Source organism: Cupressus sempervirens, chromosome 5, assembly GCF_028749045.1.
Source record: "Cupressus sempervirens isolate cs-2001-9-10 chromosome 5, ASM2874904v1, whole genome shotgun sequence".
Lineage (NCBI taxonomy): Eukaryota > Viridiplantae > Streptophyta > Pinopsida > Cupressales > Cupressaceae > Cupressus > Cupressus sempervirens.
Window position 1 is genome coordinate 232,926,700 of NC_143122.1, and position 21,985 is coordinate 232,948,684.

The window sequence follows — 21,985 nt, forward strand, 5'->3', positions numbered from 1 at the left end:
AGCCACAAGGTTTTGAGGTCAAAGGTAAGGAGAACTTAGTGTGTAAATTGAAGAAAAGTTTATATGGCTTGAAGCAAGCACCTTGGCAATGGTATCTGAATTTTGACAGTTTTATGCATGAGCATGGATATAATAGGTGTCATTCAGATTACTGTGTTTATTTTAAGAGGTTGGATGATGATAGCTACATTATTTTATGTTTATATGTTGATGATATGCTTGTAGCTGGGTCTAACATGGATCATATTAAGGGGCTGAAATGCCAATTAGCACATGCATTTGCTATGAAGGATTTGGGGGCAGAAAAACAAATCCTTGGTATGAAGATTTGCAGAGATAGGAAGAACAAAAAATTTACGCTATCTCAAGCTGATTATGTTGAGAAGGTGTTGCAACGTTTCTCTATGGAGAATGCTAAAGCTGTCAGCACACCTTTACCTGGTCATTTGAAATTGACTAAGGAGATGTGTCCCAAGACATAGGAAGAGGAGGATAAGATTTCCAAGGTACCCTATGCTTCAGCTGTAGGAAGTTTGATGTATGCTATGGTATGCACTAGGCCAGATATTGCACATGCAGTGGGAGTCGTTAGCAGGTATATGAGTCATCCAGGATTTGAGCATTGGAATGCTGTCAAGTGGATTCTCAGATATTTGAGAGGAACATCCAATAAGTTTTTACACTTTGGGGGCTCTACTACTAATTTATAGGGCTATGTTGACTCAGATTTGGCTGGGGATATTGATACCAGGCGGAGTACTACAGGTTATGTCTTTACTGTTGGTGGGGCAGCCGTGAGCTAGGTTTCTAGGTTACAGAAGATTAATGCTCTCTCCACTATAGAGGTAGAGTATGTTGCTGCTACAGAGGCAGCCAAGGAGATGATATGGCTTCAGTTCTTCTTCGAAGAATTGGGACATCCTCAGAAGGATAATTATTTGTTCACAGATAGTCAGAGTGCCATTCATCTTGCTAAGAATTCAGCTTTGCATTCTAAGACCAAACACATACAGTTGCGGTACCATTTCATTCGGTCAGTTTTGGAGGATGGACAGTTAAAGCTGGAGAAGATACATACCAATGACAATCCAGCAGATATGTTGACAAAGGTTGTAACAAGGGAGAAGCTGAACTCCTCTTCAGCTTCGGTTGGTCTTTTAGACTAAACATGAATAAAAGAACAGTAGAGTCCAGGATGGTTTGATCCAGTGGGAGCCCCATGTGGTAGTGGTATTGCTACAAGATTAGTCTCCAAGTGGGAGATTGTTGTTTAGTGTGGAGCCTGATCAGTCCCCAAGTGGGATATTGTTAGAATGTGGTGACTGATCAGGAAAGTACTGTACATACTTCATAAATAGTGGGGTTTGGGGCATCGCCCCAAATTTTTTTTTGGGCAAGTAGCCGACATATTATGGCCAACATATGGCCAACATGTTATAACCCTAAAGCAGTTTAATACTTGTATAAAAGGGCTTAGGGTTGGGTATTTTTCATAATATTGTGATACAAAATTGGTTCTTGCGGTGGTATTCAGCTGTAAGGGATTACAGATTGTAATCAGGTTGTAATCACTGGATTGTAATAAGATCGGACTTGCTGTTTGGTGGACGTAGCCCAGGGATTAGGTGAACCACGTTAAATCTTGGTGCCTTGTGTTCATTTGTGTGTGTTCTATTATTTTTTGTTATTGGTTATATTTGCATGTAGTTTTTATTTCTGTCCATGGTTTATCCTAACAAGTTGGCTTCTTAGGAGATGTTGGTCTACTTTTGCTCTTAATAGACTTTTTGCGCTTGTTAGAGAGATCAAGAGAAAAGTTAAGACTCTTCACAAATTCATAGGACTGATCAATAAATCCCTTCCTTTCTTCACTTTGAGTATACTTTTTACTGGCTAGTTTATCACAATTAAAATAAACATTCAATACTTAGATTGGTCTTGGAACTAATCTGTCAACCACTGCTTCTTCATTAGCAATAGGTACTCCTCTAATGAGTTCTGCTCTTTCTTCTTCTCTCTCAAGTACTTGATTAACTTTTGTAAACTATTCTACACTAGTTTTGAGTTTCTAGGCTAGTGCACTTAGATCTAAAATAATGTCCTCTTGAGTGTTATCAAACCCTAAGCCTGGTTGAAGTACTGGGAAAATATCATGATGAGATAAAACCATTTCTAGTCTTCCCCAACGAAGTCACCAAAAATTGTTAGTAAATAGTTTTTCTCAAATGGTTTCATATTCAAAATGGACAAAAATGCATACCAACAGATTAAATTCCTATAGAATGTTAACAAATTCTCTGCTTAAAAGTTTTCTTTAGTAAAAAAAGTACATCTACCTTTATTGAAAGAGAATAGTTTTTCAATCTTTTACCCCAAAGGAAAGATCTTTTCAAAACATAATCTATTGAAAGTACTAAATCAACTTATTCTATTTCATCAATATAAAGTATATTTTAATGCTAAAGAACCACTTGATCTTAACTATCAATATTATCTGCATAATTGAAAGTCAAGTAAATAAGTAGGTAGATCAAATGAAATTCACTTCTCACAGCTTCTCAAATTTTGAAGAGGCAATCTTAGAATGAATGAAAAACACAAAAAAAGCTTTTTATATAAATAGTATATTTAGAAATACATATTTGAAGAAGTAGACAATAATATCTACCTCCAAAAGCCTTTAGCAAAATCAAACTATAGAGTTCTATTTATGTTTGCTAAAAATCTGAAATGCTATCTTCAAAAACTTAAGATTAAACCTAAAACAAAAATAGTTTTGTTTATCAGTTTGCTGGAGATTAACGCTATGCCATACTAATTATTACATTTATATAAGGCACGGGGCTAGAAAGTTGCCAAAATTATCTTGCTAGAAGTAAAATAGTTTTTTAGTTGACATAATTGTGTTAACCGAAATGCAAGAAAGTAAAAACCAAAAAGAACAACTAAGTGACTATCTATAACTATGTATTCTGATCAAGTATCACCATCCATGCTAGCCACATTTCTCACCACTTTCCATGCTTCGTAGGAGTTTGAAAATGCAAAAATAACAAATTGATGAGGCAGGCCAATGTAAGCGACTCGCTGTTTCCAGATTTCTTTCTCCTTTTTCAATTCCACTATTTTTTTCTCATGCATTTCCAAGCATTTCAAATTGATTATCATCATGGCTTTAGTGTGGGCTATGTTCAAAAAGTCCTACTTAGTTGGTGTCTTCTTATCTTGGAGCTCTTGGAATTTCTTCTAGACTTCTTCAATCACTTCCTCTGCTTGGGCAATAGAGTCATCCTCTTTACCTGTGAAGTGTTTGCCAAACCATTTGAGGTCTCCCTGAATTATCTGGTGTATGAACTTGAGATATTACAGGGTTTATTTGATTTCAATTTTTCCTTGTATCAATGCTTCGTTCCTCCATTCAATACAATCCTTGATTAAATACAAGGCTTTCTCATCTAAACCAACTATAGGACACTCAGCTTGAAATTTCTGAAGTCCAAACTCTTGGATATCTTCCAACCATATTACCACCTTTGCCCAATTGCTTCTTTCTTTCTCGTACCATTCATTTCTTAGCTCTACCTTTTTGGTGATGGCAGAGATCTCTTTCGAAGCCTTATCCAAGAGACTTATGTGTTTCATAGTGTCATCTAGGACACCTTGCACCCACTCCCTTGTTGTCTTTGCAACCGCTTTGCACTTTTGCAGATTATCAAGGGATTGTTGGTTGGTTGCAGAGGACGCATCTACAATTGCTGACATTTTTCTGATGGGCTTTGCTTCAGGGTAAAGGATGACATTGATATATTGTGCCATGTTCTTTATTGTCTCCTTCATCTCTTGTTTATCTTGTCTATCCTTCCACACCCTGTGTGCAATTTTCTTATTAGTGGCTTTGAATAACTCCATATCCACTTCATGGTTTTCTTTTCCCAAGTCAACCTTTGTTATTTCGTAATCTTGAGGGGTTAGAGATTCTTGAAAACTTCCATCTGGTGGCATGGCTATTTCAGCCAACCAGTGCCCTGAGTTTTTGTCAAATTTGATTTTTGATTTTATCCTAGCTTTCTTCACCTTAGGTGTTTTCCCCAAACATTTACTAACCAAATTATCAATTGGCATTGAAAGAGGCACCATGCTCTACTTCTTTTCAACAGAAGTCTCCAACCATTTGAGAGTAATTGGTTCCTTATTGGCTGCAAGGGAGAACTAAGCCAAGGTGAGATTACTCTCTTGGTTATCAATATTTATTGGTGACTTTTGGGGTTCTGGTACACTATTCACCATAGGTGATTCTTTTGTAGTCTCAAGATCAACTGTCACCGTATTCTTGCCTTTGTTTGATGATGCTTTCTTTGTGCTCAAATGGGTCACCCTTTTAGCCTTAGGAGTTTCTGCTTGAAGTTGAAGTTGAAGTGATTATGGAATTGCTTCAGCTTCAACTTCAACTGAACCTGCAATGGGACCATGAACACCTTGGTTAGTGATAGCTTTTTTCTTTTGGGAGGCCTTTTTACTTTTGGTTTTTGAAGACTTTCCAGACGGATCAGGGGTGACAATTTTTTTGATTTTATCCAATTTTCAGTCCTAGCCAGCACATATTTAGTGCAAGAGAATAAATCATCTTATTCTCTTCTTCCCCAATCAATCGAGGAATAGGCATGCATTCAATTTGGTTAATCTAAAATGGGTCAATCACTTCTTCTGAATCTTCCTCTTTTAGCCTGCATGTGTCAAGATCAACATTAAACATATTAATTTGCTAATTGTTAATATCAACCATAGCCTTTTTCTTACTTCAAACTCATCAGGACAATTTTCCTAGTAGTCTTCTAACTATGGAATGTGAACAAAAGAAATTGCATTTTAAAAATCATTCCTAACAAATCCTGTGTAATCAAAATTTTCTCGAGGGAAGAAAGGTTTGAAACACAAACGTGTCAATGATGCTCTTGTCAAAATGGCTTACTTTAGAATAGAGCATCTGTAATGGCCAATTTAAATGGGAAAGAAAATAGAAGAGGACCTCTTGGTAATTTCAAAAGACTCCATGACTGAGACAAATTGTGTACACATTTCAGATAAAATAACAGAGTCTAAGCAATAACAAGGTAGCTTCAATGGTTCACTTGAATAACCACCCATCCTAAGGTATGTGAACCTAGTGAATTGAAGATAAAAATAGCCATAGACTTGTATAGCTTGCATTGCCTCCTAGATAGTCTATTATTTTCATGACCCTAAAGCTCAAAAACTAGCCTTCCTGAAAAGACATCATTTACTCTTCTAAACTCTTTACACAAAGTAGCTTCCTAGAGATCACTATAGTATTGGTAAATGGGCATTTCATCTATCCATGGAAAATGTGGAAGGCTTTCCCATTCTTTAGATGCTACCAAGACATAAACTAAAAAGGAAGATAGGAAAAATGGTCCAAAATTATTGATAGCCACTAAACCCTTGTATAAATTCTCATCAATTAGGTTAGCCCAATCAATGAACTTATCCCCCTCAAAAATCTTTTGGATGAAGAAATACATCCATGTCTCCCAATGAAATGCATGCTCATTTCCTTTGACTCTGTTCAACAAAAGCATAATGTCTGCAATTTCTTTGATGAAATGTTCAATGGTTAATGGTTTGGGCAACCTTGAACCACCTTCTGCTAGTTTTAGGAGCCAGGACTGGGCTACTTTATTGTCACGACTATTTTTTCTTTTAGCATACATGCATTCTACCTCCTTGTAAGAATTTGGCTTAGGCCAGAATTCACCCAAGAACTAAAGAACTCAACACAAGCACACAGTAGACCAAAATAGATAGAGTATGATCATAATGATGATATTCATTCAATAACTAGTTGAGAGTACACTAGGAGTGCCTGAATATAAAGGTCTCAGGAGAGCTTCTAGAATGCATAGAAGTTAGCATCATGATATGTCATACAACCAGACACATGTCCACTAGATATGGGTTATCCTAAATTAAGCATGGGATTAAGTGCGATGATGTGAGGATAAGCCTACAATGGTGTAGCACACAAATCAGTGGTGTAGACAACATGTGCTAAATGAGGAATGCAGATAATTGTGTTTTCATCATGACAACTCAATGAATGATGCATACTGCTGTGTTGTAGACACCATGTGCATAATTAGAGTTGCGTAACTCAATGAGAGTACATAAACTCCTAAGTGTCTCACCTAAAATAATAATAAAATAATACAAAATAATTAAATAATGCATTAACCTAAGTAAAACTTAAGTAAGTGTAATAAGTAAATACTTATTTACACCAACACCCCCCCTTAAGTGCAACTTAGGGGAATGCCCTTAAGCTTATGAAATCTAGGATGCAATGCAATATGGGTCCCGACTATTAGGCCATGTTAGGTACCCATGTACATAATGATATGCAATCTCCCATAAAGTGGGGAAAGAGGGAAAACCTCATGGCAAAAACCCTCCCCCAAAAAGAGAGATAAATAGGGATGCATGGATGGATGGAGTAATCAAGACCCCCCCATTACGACATACATCTAGTATATACATAAGAGAATGATGAGAAGAGGAAGAGATACATGATTGGCTCCCCCCCCCAAAGAAGAATGTCGAATAGTGAATGCTCCAATGAAGAAGCTGATCCAAGACTGCATAATGGTGTTCCTCCCCTTAGGAAGAAACAATGCCAATGGTACAAATGAGATGCTTTCGCTGTGTGTGGAAAGAATCCCATGAATAAGTAATGTCTTTGAAACTTTCTCAACTGACTAAAGAATCTATCCCAAAGAACTTTCTATCTCTGCAACTGATGCAGAACCTTGCTATAACTGCTGATCATAAGTATCCACAATCACTTCAACCTGTGACAATCGATCATGTAGAGAATGAACAAGAGAGTCAGATGGAACCCTCATGACAACTAAAGAAGGTAACTTTGCATGAAGAAGAAGAGGTAGATCATGAATACTATCCCCCAAATCTGTCACTGAACCTGTATCTAGAAGACTAGATGTACCTTGCTATTCTAGACCTATCACTATGGCTATGTATGCATGTGGACTGAACTGATGAAGTGACCTCTCACTGTAACTGTCGATAGAACCCCACATATCTAAAGTTGTTGAAGCACTACCATTGGAATCACTATCAGTTTCCACAATATATGATGTGTGAAGAGGAGCAGAGGACATGCTGGGTAAACTTTCCTCAAAATGTACATCCTTCTCCACAAAAATTTGATGTGTCTCAAAATCTAGAAGTTTGTATGCCTTCACACTGTCTTCATAACCAATGAAGGTACAAGGCTGATATGACTGTGCCTTACATCCCTTGGAAGATCTCTTTGCCCATGCAGGACAACCAAAGACTCTAAAGTGTGTCACAATAGGTTTTCTGTCGCACCATGCCTCAAAAGGAGTTTTTCCATCTAAGGCTTGATGAGGTGAATGATTAAGAATGTGAGCGGCACATGAGATTGCTTCGACTTCTAATGATGGATCTAGAGACTTGGCATGAATCATGGAACTTGCCATAGACTTAAGAGTTCTAATCCTCAATGCTGCAACATATATCTTATGTAGACTGAATGCTAAAGGAGTCTGAAGATCAATGCCCTCGTGTTTGCAAAAGTCTCTAAGTCTTCTATTCACATCCATGGTACCATTGTCCATGCGGAGTACTTTGATGGCCTTTCTGGATTTTTGTTCTACATGAGCCTTGAAGGCTAGAAATTTGTCCAACACTTCATTCTTACTATGCAGAAAGTAGACCCAAGTGAACCTTGAAAAATCATCAACTAAGGTAAGTATGTAGCAACCCTGGCTGAATGCAAAAGGACCCACTAATACCATGTGAACCATTTGTAGAACACCAGTTGCTCTTGAAGACTTTCCTATTTGTAACTTCCCTTTTGGATGCATATCCATTGAATCTGTTGAACACTCACCCTTAGAAAACTTGATTTGAGGTAGACCTTTGACCATGTGGTATGTGCAAAGTTGCTAAAGATATTGGTAGTCAAGGTGACCATACTGGTCATGCCATAATTGCATGTTTGAATGTGATTGAGTTAACAAGGCGTTTGAAGGAGACTTGGGTACAAAATGCAAGAAAGATTACAACCTCTTGTGATCATTCACTTTCCCCACCACAACCAAGGAATCATCTTTAAGACTGTGCACTTTTACTAAGTTTGGAAGGAACTCAACTCTATGTCCATCTCCAAGGTGACTAATTTGGTAGATTGAGAGGAGATTTGAACTTAGGTTTGGAAAATAGAGAACCTCTTGAAACTCTCCATTTTCCATCTCCACATTTCCTTTTCCTTCAACTTCCATTTTTCTATCATTCCCCATGAAGATGTGCGGTACCCTTGAATGCTTCATTGAAGAAAAATCCTCCTTTTAAGAACCCATATGATATGAGGCACCTGAGTCAAATATCCATTCCTTTGAAGAGTTTAAATTTTCCATGAGTGCTTGCCCTTTTCCCTTTGAATTTGAAGAAGACCCTTTATCCTTGTAAGCACTAGGCAATGGAACATTATGTTTCTTCATGATGTTGGTCAATTCATCAATCTTTTTAAGATAACACTCATGCTCTTGATGACCCATTTTCTTGCAATAAGTGCAGTTCTTCTTCTCCTTGTTATTGTTGTCCCCTTTCTTGTTGAAATTTGAGTACTGGCCTTGTTGATTAGATTGTGGTGTTGTCTTTTTTGCATCCTCAAATTTTCTCTTCCATTTCTTCTTAGCCTTTCCTTTATTTGAAGATTGTCCAACTGAATATTGAGAATCCTCATTAGCCACCAACACTTTTGACTGAGGTGATTTGAGAATCCCCATTGATTTCAACTTCTTTTCTTCATCATCCAATAGTTTTGCATATTCATCAAAAGTGACTTTCTTGTAGGCAGACCATAAGGTAGTCTTTGAGGTGTTAAAAGAAGATACAAATGTGGAATATTTTGATGGCAGCTTGTTATGAATGAGATAAATCAGTCTATCATCTTTGATAGAACTCCCACAATCAGTAAGCTTTGTCTTTAATTCATTCACCTTAATGATGAAGTCCTATATTGAGTCATATGACTTAGGATCTAAGGAAACAAGCTCATCTTCAATTTTGAAAATGTCCTCTTCAGAAACTTTACCATAAAGGCTTTCGAGGGTATCCCAAGCTTCCTTGGATGTAGTACATTTCTTGATTTGATACATGATCTTATCATCTACCCCCAAACATATATCACCTAGGGATTTCCTATCCATAGCTACACAATTTGAAATTTCACTTGTTGATATATTATCACCTGCTGGTGTAGAAAGAGTACCATCTACATATTCTGAAACTCCATTATGCATTAAGTGATATAACATTTTTATATACCACATAGCATACTTATGAGGAATTAATTTACGAAACTTAAAGTTGCCCATAATGCAGAAAATGAAAGAAAATTGCAGAAAAGAGAGAACACAACAGCAAAAACACCCCCCCTTTTCACTAAATCAAGAAACCCCCCCAAAATAGATGCTTTGGGCACTTTATCAGTAGTGCGATTACAATGGGCCACATGCCAATTTTGGCCTTCATGGGCTTCTGATTTTTTTTGTTACAACCTCTTAATAGAGTACAAATCTGAAACTTTACAATGTGCTACAATACTGAGGCATTACAAAGCAAAGAAAGGCCCTATTTCTAAAAGTGACAATTTTGTCCACACAACACTACAATCTGATGTTAGATCTAGAAAGTAGATGAAAAAATATGCACTTTCAAAAAAAATGGAACATATTTTTGACTCCAGATGTGCTCGTACAGAGCATTTGAAGTTGCAAAATGTAGGATTATCTAGGTATAATTGCCAAAAAATGAAATTTCTGAACAATCCGTGCACCAAAACTAGAAAATAGTTGCACCACTAAAAAATTTAAGATATTCTACCCAATTTTTTTAAAAATTGAACTTGAATTGGAGTCTGGATGTGCAAGTTATGGCTTCTCGAAGTCGAACTACAAAAACTAAACTGAATCTGGAGAGGGGTTCCATCAGCGAATGACGGGGTTAAATTTGACAGTCATACGACCATCACAGTAGTTGTAATTAGCCCTATTTTAATGTCCATATGGGTGTCAAATTTAGGAACTTGCACAGGATGACGTCAAAAAAGAGAGGCCCATTGGATGACATGGTTCCTGACTGTACGGATCTATATGAAAAGTACGAAAAACCTTAACGTGTCTGTAGACTAGGATCACGCTAAGTTGGACAGCATGTGCAAGTGGTAGCAAATTAATTATCGTCACGTGTCTTCCTTGTAGATGGTGTGTTTGCAGACTAGATGTACGTGTCTATGTGGCGATTCAACTGATGCCACATGGCACCTGCGGATTGGGTTGCGGGTCTGTGTAGCAATAGGCAGATGGCACCGTGTGTCCATGGGGTAGTACAGGAGCTATCGAGTTTTGAACTGCACTACCAAAATTTTTAATGCCTTTGTCAGAGTGTGGGGAAAGATCCCACATGCAGGAGGATAGCGCGATGAGCACCTTTTAAAAACAAACTCCCGCAAGTTACAAATAGAAATGAAAGAGTCTCGCCAAAAATGAGAGAGGCTTCGCTAGTTATTATGTGGTCACCTGTAGGATTTGGCCAAATTTGCAGGGGTCTTTCAGATTTGTAATTTGTGGTGCAAGTTGCAGTACAACTCGTGGGTTGGGATTTAGCACAGATTTAATAATGAAACCCTACGAGTAATAATCCACCAAACCAAATATAGAGCCGAGCCAGGGTGTCACTGCTCGGTTTGGAAATTTGTTTTCTTTGCCTCTTATTGATTTCGAAAAATAAATCCAAAAATTACAGAGAAATATAGATCCGAAAATCAAACAATCAGATCAAATAAATGATCATACCCAATTGCAAATCGATGCTTTCGAGTTTTGATTTGCAAATTTTTTTTACCTCACGATAAACTTTCACCAAATATTGGCAAATGTATAGTTGATCTTCATCGAATCGATGCTCTGAATGCAATGGTGAGGTCAGATCTAGCTCTAGACACTCCCAATTTCTACGGATCCTCCGGATTTGTGTTGAGGTGTTGAAGCATAAATAGTCTCGAACAGCTAGATGATGAGAATCTCCCTCAGCTCTGATACCGTGTAAGAATTTGGCTTAGGCCAGAATTCACCCAAGAACTAAAGAACTCAACACAAGCACACAATAGACCAAAATAGATAGAGTATGATCAGAATGACGATATTAATTCAATAACTAGTTGAGAGTACACTAGGAGTGCTTGAATATAAAGACCTCAGGAGAGCTTCTAGAATGCATAGAAGTTAGCATCATGATATGTCATACAACCAGGCACATGTCCACTAGATATGGGTTATCCTCCATTAAGCACAGGATTAAGTGCGATGATGTGAGGATAAGCCTACCATTGAACTAGTAGGATATGTGAATCCATCATCATCTGTGATTGGTTATGCAAGCTTTTGTTTACATTTTACACAATGTGCTAACCAATAATTGGATTTCTCATCATTCCCCTGTGGTGCAACCAATGCAAAGACATGTCCTGGTTGAAGAAGATCTAATAGATGGTTATGCTCAAGTGAACTTTCCATGTCATCATTTCTGATAGAAGGTATGATAGAAAATGGAGTAAGATAATGTGGATCCCATGTGTCCACCCACTCATTTGACTCATAGTGATCCCAATCACATTGAAAACAACTAGGACAAAAGCAAGCCAACTATCGTGTCCAAATAGTCCATGTACTAGAATCAAAGCTCTAGAATGAATGCATTTTTGATAAGTCTCTCACTGTAGCACAATCTGATCTATCACATATGGACCCTTCCTCAACCAACTAAAAGAAACTACGTACTACTAAATCAAGAGTCCCTTGCTGTGATAATGCTAAACTACTCCAATCAATAATGCTAAAAGCATCAAGAAGATCTGCTCCTGAAATCTTTAGTTGCTCCTTAACTAGAGCTCTCTTCACACATGCCCTTGCTCTATCATGTTCCCCTTTCCCATGGCCAAACTCAAAAAAACTCCAAATATGAGGCACCCCCCTCTCTATGTGCATCCTACACAACCAATAAAACATGCGAGTATTCTTGAATTGACTTGTATAGTTATCTAACCAAATGATATGTCTATCAATAGCAATTGCATGCTTCTATAAAAAATCAAAATAATTCTCGAAATAATGTTGCACAAACTTGTGAGAGTGAGATCTATCATCACTCATATAAAAATGATACTCTCTAATATCTTCTGATTATCTTTCGCACTATCAACGACATGTCTATATGTTATGTGGACGAAAATAGTAATTTGAATTGAGTCATAATACTGAGATTGTGTCTCATTTTGAGGTTGTAATGTGTATTTCTCAACAAATTCAACAACTAATACAATAGTGCCAATGGGCAAAGTCTCCTTACACATTCTAAATTGTTGATCCAACCACTGAGACCTGTGACTATGTCTTGCATACTTGTAGAAAAGATTTTTCTTGAAATCTGAAATAAAACTAACCACACTAATTTTTTTTGCAACCAATTCACATCTAGAGCCCTCATCCCCACTCTTCAATGTGTATTTCACCATTTCATATACCTTTTTTTTTACTATTGTCTTTCCAATATCTTGTTCGCACCCCTCATGGAAACATCTGTCAAACTTGGATAAGCCACCACATTCTAAACACTTCTCATTTAAGCAAGCATTTCTATAAAAGAAACAACCATAAACTCTACGACATAAAAATTGATCTAGCAAGTCTCTTGATGATTTTGGAAGCCGACTAGCACCACAATTCTTCAACATTTCTTTACTATGAAAAGTAGAATGGATGAAGCGTAATAGTTCATGGTGCATAGAAAAATTGACATGATATTTGCAACAACATTTATTTTGAATTTTAGGTGGCACACAATAAAATGGCTTCAAAGATTCAAAAGCCCTTTGTGATATATGAAGACTTGGATGACTTTCTCTAAATTGTTTGAGCAACATAGTTTGACTTACCTCCAGATAATGTTTAGGATGTCGCATGCGGTCTCTGATGCTAATTCTAAACTTTAACATGTCTTTAGCATTGGGTGATACTCTTGAGCTAGAGTGCCAAAATTGTGTAATTTCTTCCTTCACATCATTGGATAGCTTCTTATCAGAACGTGGAAGTCTCCCACCAAAAGCCCATGTTTCGTTTTGAAGAGGATCATTAATTCTCTCATCTATTAACTGCTCTTCTCAAAGTAGTACAATTTAGATTCAATTCAATACAAATTTGTCTCATATATCTACCCTTTCTCAAATGATGACTTACCAAAGAGTTTGTAATAACCCTTCGAGTAGCTCTCTTATCCTTCTTCCTGCTATTTTTCCCAATGCTATTGAGAGCATTGAAAAGATTCTTCACAATAATGACATTTCTTTCCAATTTTTTATTGATACGAATCTTCAATTTGGAAAGCATAGTTCTCATCTTTTGCATCTTCAATAACTGCATAAAAAGCTGACATTGTTCCATCACTGTCTTGTTGCCGCAAAAATTCTTATATTGTCTTGAAGCCCATAACCGAATGGTTCTTTCTAATTTTTTCCCTTACAAATTGGTAATAATCATTTCATCAATTTTAATTATCCATTTTGGTGTTTTAGAACCTTCATGTCAATTATAATTAGGAGATATGTAAGGTTCCTATGCATTGTCATGTTCGGCATGGTCAATCATGCAATTTACATTATGACTTGGTAGCATTTCATCCCCCAAATTTTCATTCTAAATTTTCAATCACAACATTATCATTATCAATTGGTACATTTTCATTCCCCAACTGCACATATTCATTATCTGACTCTATGATTTCACCTTCAACCAATTCATCGCAACTTGACTCACATTTAACATACCTTGTCTTTTCTTTCGGTGATTTACCTTGTCCCTTTCCTTATATGCTGCAATGTCTTCATTGGATACCTTCCTTTTGCATTTAGCCTTTCGATGACTACTGATCCTCATTCATATGACAATATCGAACACCTAATGATATATTATCAAACCTTTTTCAATCATTTGGGTCCCAAAACATCAGTTTTCTCAAAACTCGTGAAAATGGCCCACAAAAAGCAATGTTGTTAGGTTTGCAGTGATAGGGAATATATTGGAAAAATCATGCTAGTTTAATCAAATATCCGATCTAAGATCAGATACTCGATAATAAATTGGATATTTGATTTCAGATCAGATATTTGATACTAATGCCAATATTTTGGAGGGAATTATGGGCAATTAATGATGATTAATATTATATAGGATTATTATTATGTATTATATATTATTACAACCTATGATTATTATGACCTATTATACTATTATTATTAAATATAATAATGTAATATATTATATATGTTATTATTATTATTATTAAATATAACAACATAGATTATTATTATTATTATTATGACCTATGATCCATTTGGTTGGTTCTCTAATATGTCGAGAGGCTCAATGCATTTCATGACAACTTATGTTCCTAGGGGTCCTAGGGCCCCTAGGGACACATTTGGTTGGTTCCAATCTCTTGATGCATTTCATGATAACCTATATCCCTAGGGGCCCTAGGTACACATCTGGTTGGTTCCAATGCATCGAGAAGGGTCATAGGTTAGCCTACGACCCCTCTTGACACATTTCATGACAATGTATGTCCCTAGGGTCCCTAGGACTCCTAGAGATGCATCTGGTTGGTTCCAATGCATTGAGAGGGGTCATACGTTAACCTATGACCCCTCTTGATGCATTTCATGACAACGTATGTCCCTAGGGCCCCTAGGGGACACATTTCATGACAACGTATGTCCCTAAGGGCCCTAGGACCCCTAGGGATGCATTTGGTTGGTTCTAATGTGTCAAGAGGGGTCATTAGTTAACCTATGACCCCTATCGACGCATTTCATGACAACCTATGTCCCTTAGGGTTCTAGGGCCCCTAGGGACACATTTGGTTGGTTCTAATGCATTGAGAGGGGTCATAGGTTAACCTATGACCCCTCTCAATGTATTTCATGACAACCTATGCCCCTAGGGGCATGAAATGCATCGAGAGGGGTCATAAGTTAACCTATGACCCCTCTCGATGCATTTTATGACAATGTATGTCCTTAGGGGCCCTAGGACCCCTTGGGACACATTTGGTTGGTTCAAATGTGTTGAGAGGGGTTATAGGTTTCGCATTTCATGAAAACATATGTCCCTAGGGGCCCTAGGACCCCTAGGGACACATTTTGTTGGTTCCAATGTATCAAGAGGGGTCATAAGTTAACCTATGACTCCACTCAATGCATTTCATGACAACATATGTCCCTAGGGGCTCTAGGGCCCCTAGGGATGGATTTGGTTGGTTCCAATGCATCGAGAGGGGTCATAGGTTAACCTATGACCCCTCTCGACACATTTCATGACAACATATGTCCCTAAGGGCCCTAGGACCCCTAGGGACGCATTTGGTTGGTTCCAATGCATCGAGAGGGGTCATTGGTTAACCTATGATCTTTGTCGATGCATTTTATGACAACCTATGTCCCTAGGGGTCCTAGGGCCCCTAGGGATGTATTTGGTTGGTTCCAATGCGTCGAGAGGGCTCATAGGTTAACCTGTGACCCCTCTCGACCCCTAGGGACATAGGTTGTCATGAAATGCATCGAGAGGGGTCATAGATTAACCTATGATCCCTCTCAATGTATTTCATGACAACATATGTCTCTAGGGGCCCTAGGACCCCTAGGGATGCATTTGGTTGGTTCCAATGCATCAAGAAGGGTCATAGGTTAACCTATGGCCCCTCTTGATGCATTTCATGACAACTTATGTCCCTAGGGGTCCTAGGACCCCTAGGGATGCATTTGGTTGGTTCTAATATGTTGAGAGGGGCCTCGACACATTTCATGACAATGTATGTCCCTAGGGGCCCTAGGACCCCTAGGAATGTATTTGGTTGGTTCTAATGTGTTGAGAGGAGTCATAGGTTAACCTATAATCCCTATTGATGCATTTTATGACAACGCATGTCCCTAGGGGCCCTAGGGCCACTAGAGACATATTTGGTTCTTTCCAATGCATCAAGAGGGGTCATAGGTTAACCTATGACCCCTCTCGACGCATTTCACAACAACGTATGTCCCTAGGGGCCCTAAGACCCCTAGGGACATATTTGGTTGGTTCTAATGTGTCGAGAGTGGTCATAGGTTAACCTATGACCCCTCTAAACACATTTTATGACAACATATGTCCCTAGGGGCCCTAGGGATGCATTTGGTTGGTTTTAATGCATCGAGAGGGGTCATAGGTTAACCTATGACCCCTATCAACGCATTTCATGAGAACATATGCCCATAGGGGCCCTAGGACCCCTTGGGATGCATTTGGTTGGTTCTAATGTGTCAAGAGGGGTCATAGGTTGACCCCTCTTGATGCATTTCATGACAATGTATGTCCCTAGAGGGGAAACATTTGGTTGGTTCAAATGCATCGAGAGGGGTCATAGGTTAACCAATGACTGCTATCGACGCATTTCATGACAACATATATATCTAGGGGCCCTAGGACCCCTAGGGACCCATTCAAAATGCATCAAAAGGGGTCACTAGGTGCTCTAGGGACATATGTTGTCATGAAATTTGCTGAAAGGGGTCATAGGCTTTTGATGCATTTCATGACAATATTATATTTAATAATAATATAATATTGTATATTTAATATAATAATAATATATTATTAGATTATATAACAATAATAATCATATATATTACTAGATTATAGATTTAATAATAATAATAACCATATATATTATTATATATAATAATAATCATATAATATTACTATATATATTTAATAATAATAATATTTATAACAATATTATATTTAATAAAAATAATCATACACATTCCTATATATAATAATAATTATAATCATATATAATAATAATAGTTAATAATAATAATCATAATCATATGTAATAATAATATTAATGTCCACACTTCCCCCAAATAAATTTCCTTCTAAAACCCTCTAAAGTTTCCCTCTCAAATTTCCCTCCAAAATCGCAATTGGAAAATATTTCCTCTCAAATTTCCCTCCATATTTGCAATTGGAAAACTAAGAGTAATCAGATACCCAAGTTGAGTTCGGGTATTCGATTAGGCTCGGTATTTACCAAGCCTATTTGGTCAACTCAAAAAACATGTTTGAGAAGGGTTTCACTGACACTTAGACTTCCGGTAGCCATCTGACAATCTTATTTTCATCAAAAATGAATGAAATGAAAGGGTATTTTTATAACACTCTCGAGATTCCATGAATATAATTGCTATCAAATTCTGAGTTCGATAAGTATTTATTAGTTAATTTTCAATGAAGATGATTGTAAAGTGTTGATTGACATACTGATTAAAAAATAGCTATAACTTTCAAATGGTTTAACATTTTTTAAATCCAAAAGCTGCATCACATTCTATGCTTCGCTTAGTATAAAGGGAAAAAAAATTAGTTTGGTAAAGTTTTCAATCAGTTAAGGTGGTCAGACATGGGAGTTTTTTTCTCAAAAAAGTTTTAGTAGAACATTCATATATAATTATTTATTTGGAATAAAAATACCCAATAATATGCATCACATTTGGGCATGTGTCTACTTTTTATATCTATAATTATATTAAAAAATATTATCATTTAATTTTGCTTAAGGTGGTTAGACATACACCTACTTTTTATTTTCACCCTAAAAATTTTGTAGTAATGCATTAATATCCAAACTTTTGACCAGTTAAATATTTTTTTCTCCAAATAAGGCCTAGTAGTTTAGAAACTACATTCAATTTCCTACAGATTACTTTCTTACAAATTTTTGATATAAAGTCCAGAACCACTTTAAAATTATGTGTCAAGTTGACATAACCCTGATTTGTTGGTTTTTCACTACCACTTAAGGCCATAGTTTGGTTGACCATGATCCTACACATACCCATTTATTATCCCGAATCACATTCCTCACTAAATCTTGCTTATGAGGGGTATTCAATCCCCTAATATTATAGAAAAAATACTCATTTAGAATAAGGGGAGTAGATCTCCTAAATGGTTTTCTATTTTCTAGCCACAATATCCTACTTATTGGGTGATTCCCGAGCTTCCTTTTCATTCTTTTTGCTAGGAATTGATTTCTTGCCTCCCACATCTGGTTTGATAAGATTCATGGTCACTTTATTGACAAAAGAAGGCATTCCTTGCTTAACTTGTTCTCCTATTATTCAAAAACTACCAAGGTTGCTCATAAGAGGAAAGAAAAGAGTTATGCTTAACTGACACTTCTAACCACTAGCCCTCTAGAGAGAAACAAGTATTTGGGACCTTAGAAAGGATCTCAATTGAGTTAGAGAGCTTCCAGGGCTAAACATCGAGCTCCAAAAAGTTCACAACTACCTTTACACTCGAAACAAAAGGTCTAGGCAGCACCATTTGGAAATTTTGGATGAGCACATTAGAAGAAGGGGAACCCACCACACCCTCAACCAACTCTTTGGGGCCTAAAAAATCTTACCAAATGTTCGCTAGAAAATTCTTCCTTAGATTCATGATCCATCAAACCATCTTCAAATAGAACCTCACCCTCCAAAAGACCCGCCCTCTAAGAAGGCATAAACTTTGATTGCAATTCAGTATCAAAAGTATTAGCCACAACCTTAGAGGAGAGGTTACCTACTTTTAGAGGTCTTTCAGGCAACATCCCACTAGCAAGATTGGGACCCATAAGAGAATCCTCCACACCCATTACCTTCAGAGAGACACTTGAATACTTTGACTCACTTGACTTGAAACCTCCACCTTAGAGTTCTTGGGGAGAGGACCCTGCTTAGGATCCATATTCCTTTTTTTTTTCCAAGGGGAAGATGAGGTTGAGGAGCCTTTTTAATTTTTTAGGATAGATTTTAGCCCAATGACTTATCTTGTTGCAAATAAAATAGACAAAGGGAAGGGTTTTAAATTCCACCTCCTATTTGAGTAGCCCCTGCTTTGAGTTAATTGTAATACTAGATGACAAGTTTTCCAGTCTACAAACATTGACACAAATACAAGTAGAGACTAGCCTAGATCTAGCTATTTTTCACTAATCAACAACCACCAATTGACCAAGGCAAGCTGTGATGCCTTTAAAAATTGCTTCATAGTTGTATATGAGCAATGTTAGTATGCTAATAGAAACCAAATTTAAATAAAGCTTCTAAAAACTAAACAAAATTCATAAACTTCAAGATAGACTAAGATGAGCTCTCAATTGAGAATATGAGCCATTAATGGACTCTCTCAATGAGAAGCTCTCTTGTTGGGTGGCTTTGTCTAAATAGATAGGATGTTTGCTCAAGCTTATGCTTCAAAAATGGCTTCAAATGGAGTTGGAATTTGGGTGTGAGTGTATGATTTTGATGTAAAATGGGTTCTTAAAATGGCATTATGACTTTACTTCATGGATTGTGTTATTTTTCAAAGGGGAAGGATCCAATTTATAGGCAAGAGGCTTGAGGGATTGAGGGCTAAGATGCAAGGATGGGAAAAAGCTCATGGAGGGCCCAGATTGCATGAGAGGAGAGCACATGGATTGTGCTTCCTTACAACCAATCAAGGAGTGACACATGTCACATGGTGAGAAGATGGAGGAAAGGGGAAGGATGAGTCAACAAAGGAGGCTCAAGGGATAAAATCTTCATAAAGAGCCTCATAATGGCTTGTAAGAGCAATAAAAGGGCTTGGAAGAGTCATTTATGGCCTAGTGGGCTTCATAAAGTTTTATGGTTGAGATATTTTGAGGGAGATGAGAGGAATTTCGACTTGGGCTTGATTAGGAAGGTTTTAAGCTTGCTTAGGCTTGTGCAAATGATTAGAGGATGGATTAGGATGGTTTAGGATTAGCTTAGGGATAGGAAAGTGGATGGCATTTAATGAGGGTGGGTGAAGGAGGAGATATTTGTTAACTTTGGCTTGGGTTAGTAAGTCTTAACCCATGTTTAGAGAATGTGACAAGGTTAGGAGGGGATTAGGATTAGGTTAAAGACATCTTCTAGAAGAGTCTAGACTTTGGATGAGGATAAAGACTTTCTAGAATAGTCTAGAATTTCCTAGGATGAGGATGAAGGCTTTCTAGAAGAGTCTAGAACTTCTTAGGATGAGGATAAATTAGATTTTTAGGAAATAAATAAAATTTTATTTATTTCAAGGGTTTGGGTTGAGGAGATATTTATTAAAACTTTTTTAATAAACATGAGGATTAATATTTAATCTTAATTAAATATTTTGAGTTGGGATTAGGGGTAGGAAATGATGGGATTAGCCTTTAATCAAAATTAAAGAAGGATTAGAAGATTTTGGAAGAGGTTAGTGGTCTTAAGAAAATTGGCCAAGTTTTGGGCAAAAAATAATTTATTTATTTATTTTGGGTTTTTTGGTCAATTTATTAATTAAATAATTAATAAATAAGGAAATAATGTTTAAATAAAATTTAAACATTTTTGGGAGAGATTCTTTAATTAAATATTTTTAATTAAGATAAAGGGATTTAATGGCATAAAAATAAATAAATAAATTAAATAAAAAAAAATTAATAAATGATGATGTCATCAGAAATTTTTCAGAAAATAAAAATACTTTATTTTCTAAAAGTTTTTAGGTGTCTACATTTTGCCCCTCTTTGATGTGATGCCGCAAGTGGCAAGGCATCAAAGATAAGAAAATAAGATGCCCAAGGCTAGAGCAGAAGAGGAGAGAATGGACTGCAAGATGCCCCCTCAAGAAGGCGGCGAGGAGAGAAAGCGAAGCTCGATGGCTTCTTGAAAAGTAAAAGAATCTTGGATGAGCAAGGAAACTCAAATTGGCAAAGAGAAGGGGCTGAATTAGCTCAAACTCTCACTATGGGAGAATGATAAAGGAGAATCGGATGCACAAGAGGAAGCAAGCTTAAGACCTCAGGGATTGTAGAGGATGAAGGAGCGGAGCGCTATAAAAGGAATCTAGGATGGGGAGATGGATGAGGGGATTAAAAAGTTGATGCAACAGGATTTCAAAGAGTCAGATTGGTGGAAGATGGGTTTCAGATCTATCCCTAGCACTAGGATTGTGGATCTCGAAAGATGAGGCTTGGTGGATTGATTTGGATTGGTGAATCCCTAAGACTAGGATTGTGGATCCCTAAAGCTAAAGGTGAGGAGTGATTCAAAGAGATTATTATGCATAAGCTGGGGTAGGAGAGATGGATGCTGGATATGGATGGGGGATAATGGAGATGAAGGAAAACCATTGAAGCTTTTTGAGCGGGGGGATACTTCAAAGAGAAGTACCACCATATAGTTGAGCACTAGATTTGCTATAGGAATGTTGGTTAATTGCCAAGGTTACCAAGAACATCAAGGCCTTTTCACCAACTGTCTAGAGGACTGATGAACTGACTCAAAACAAACACACAAGGATTTCCCTAGTATCACACATGAATCCCAGAGGAAGCAGTGTGGAAACGACACTGAGTAACCCACAAGCAAAAAAGAAAACAAGAAAAAGACATGATCAAGACCTTACACTTTGATTGCCTCATTCAAAGTATACCATGATATGGAAGATCGTGGCAACCTTGAGGAGGGAACAAGGAGATTTCTTGGAAAAGATATTTCAAGACCCAACAGGGAAGAGTCCAAATCAAAAGAAAGTGAAAATCCAAAAGAGAACCGTTTGCCAACGAGATGGGTAGGACGAGGTACTAACGGACCAAGATCAGACATGAGGAAAGCTATATCCTACAAGGACCTATCGGAGAGCACCTAAGCTAGTGGATTTGGATGAGTGATGTGTCTGGCAAGCTGAACTAAGAAAGATAACACTTTGGTGACAGGAAATCTAGCTAAAGGATGCATTGGAAT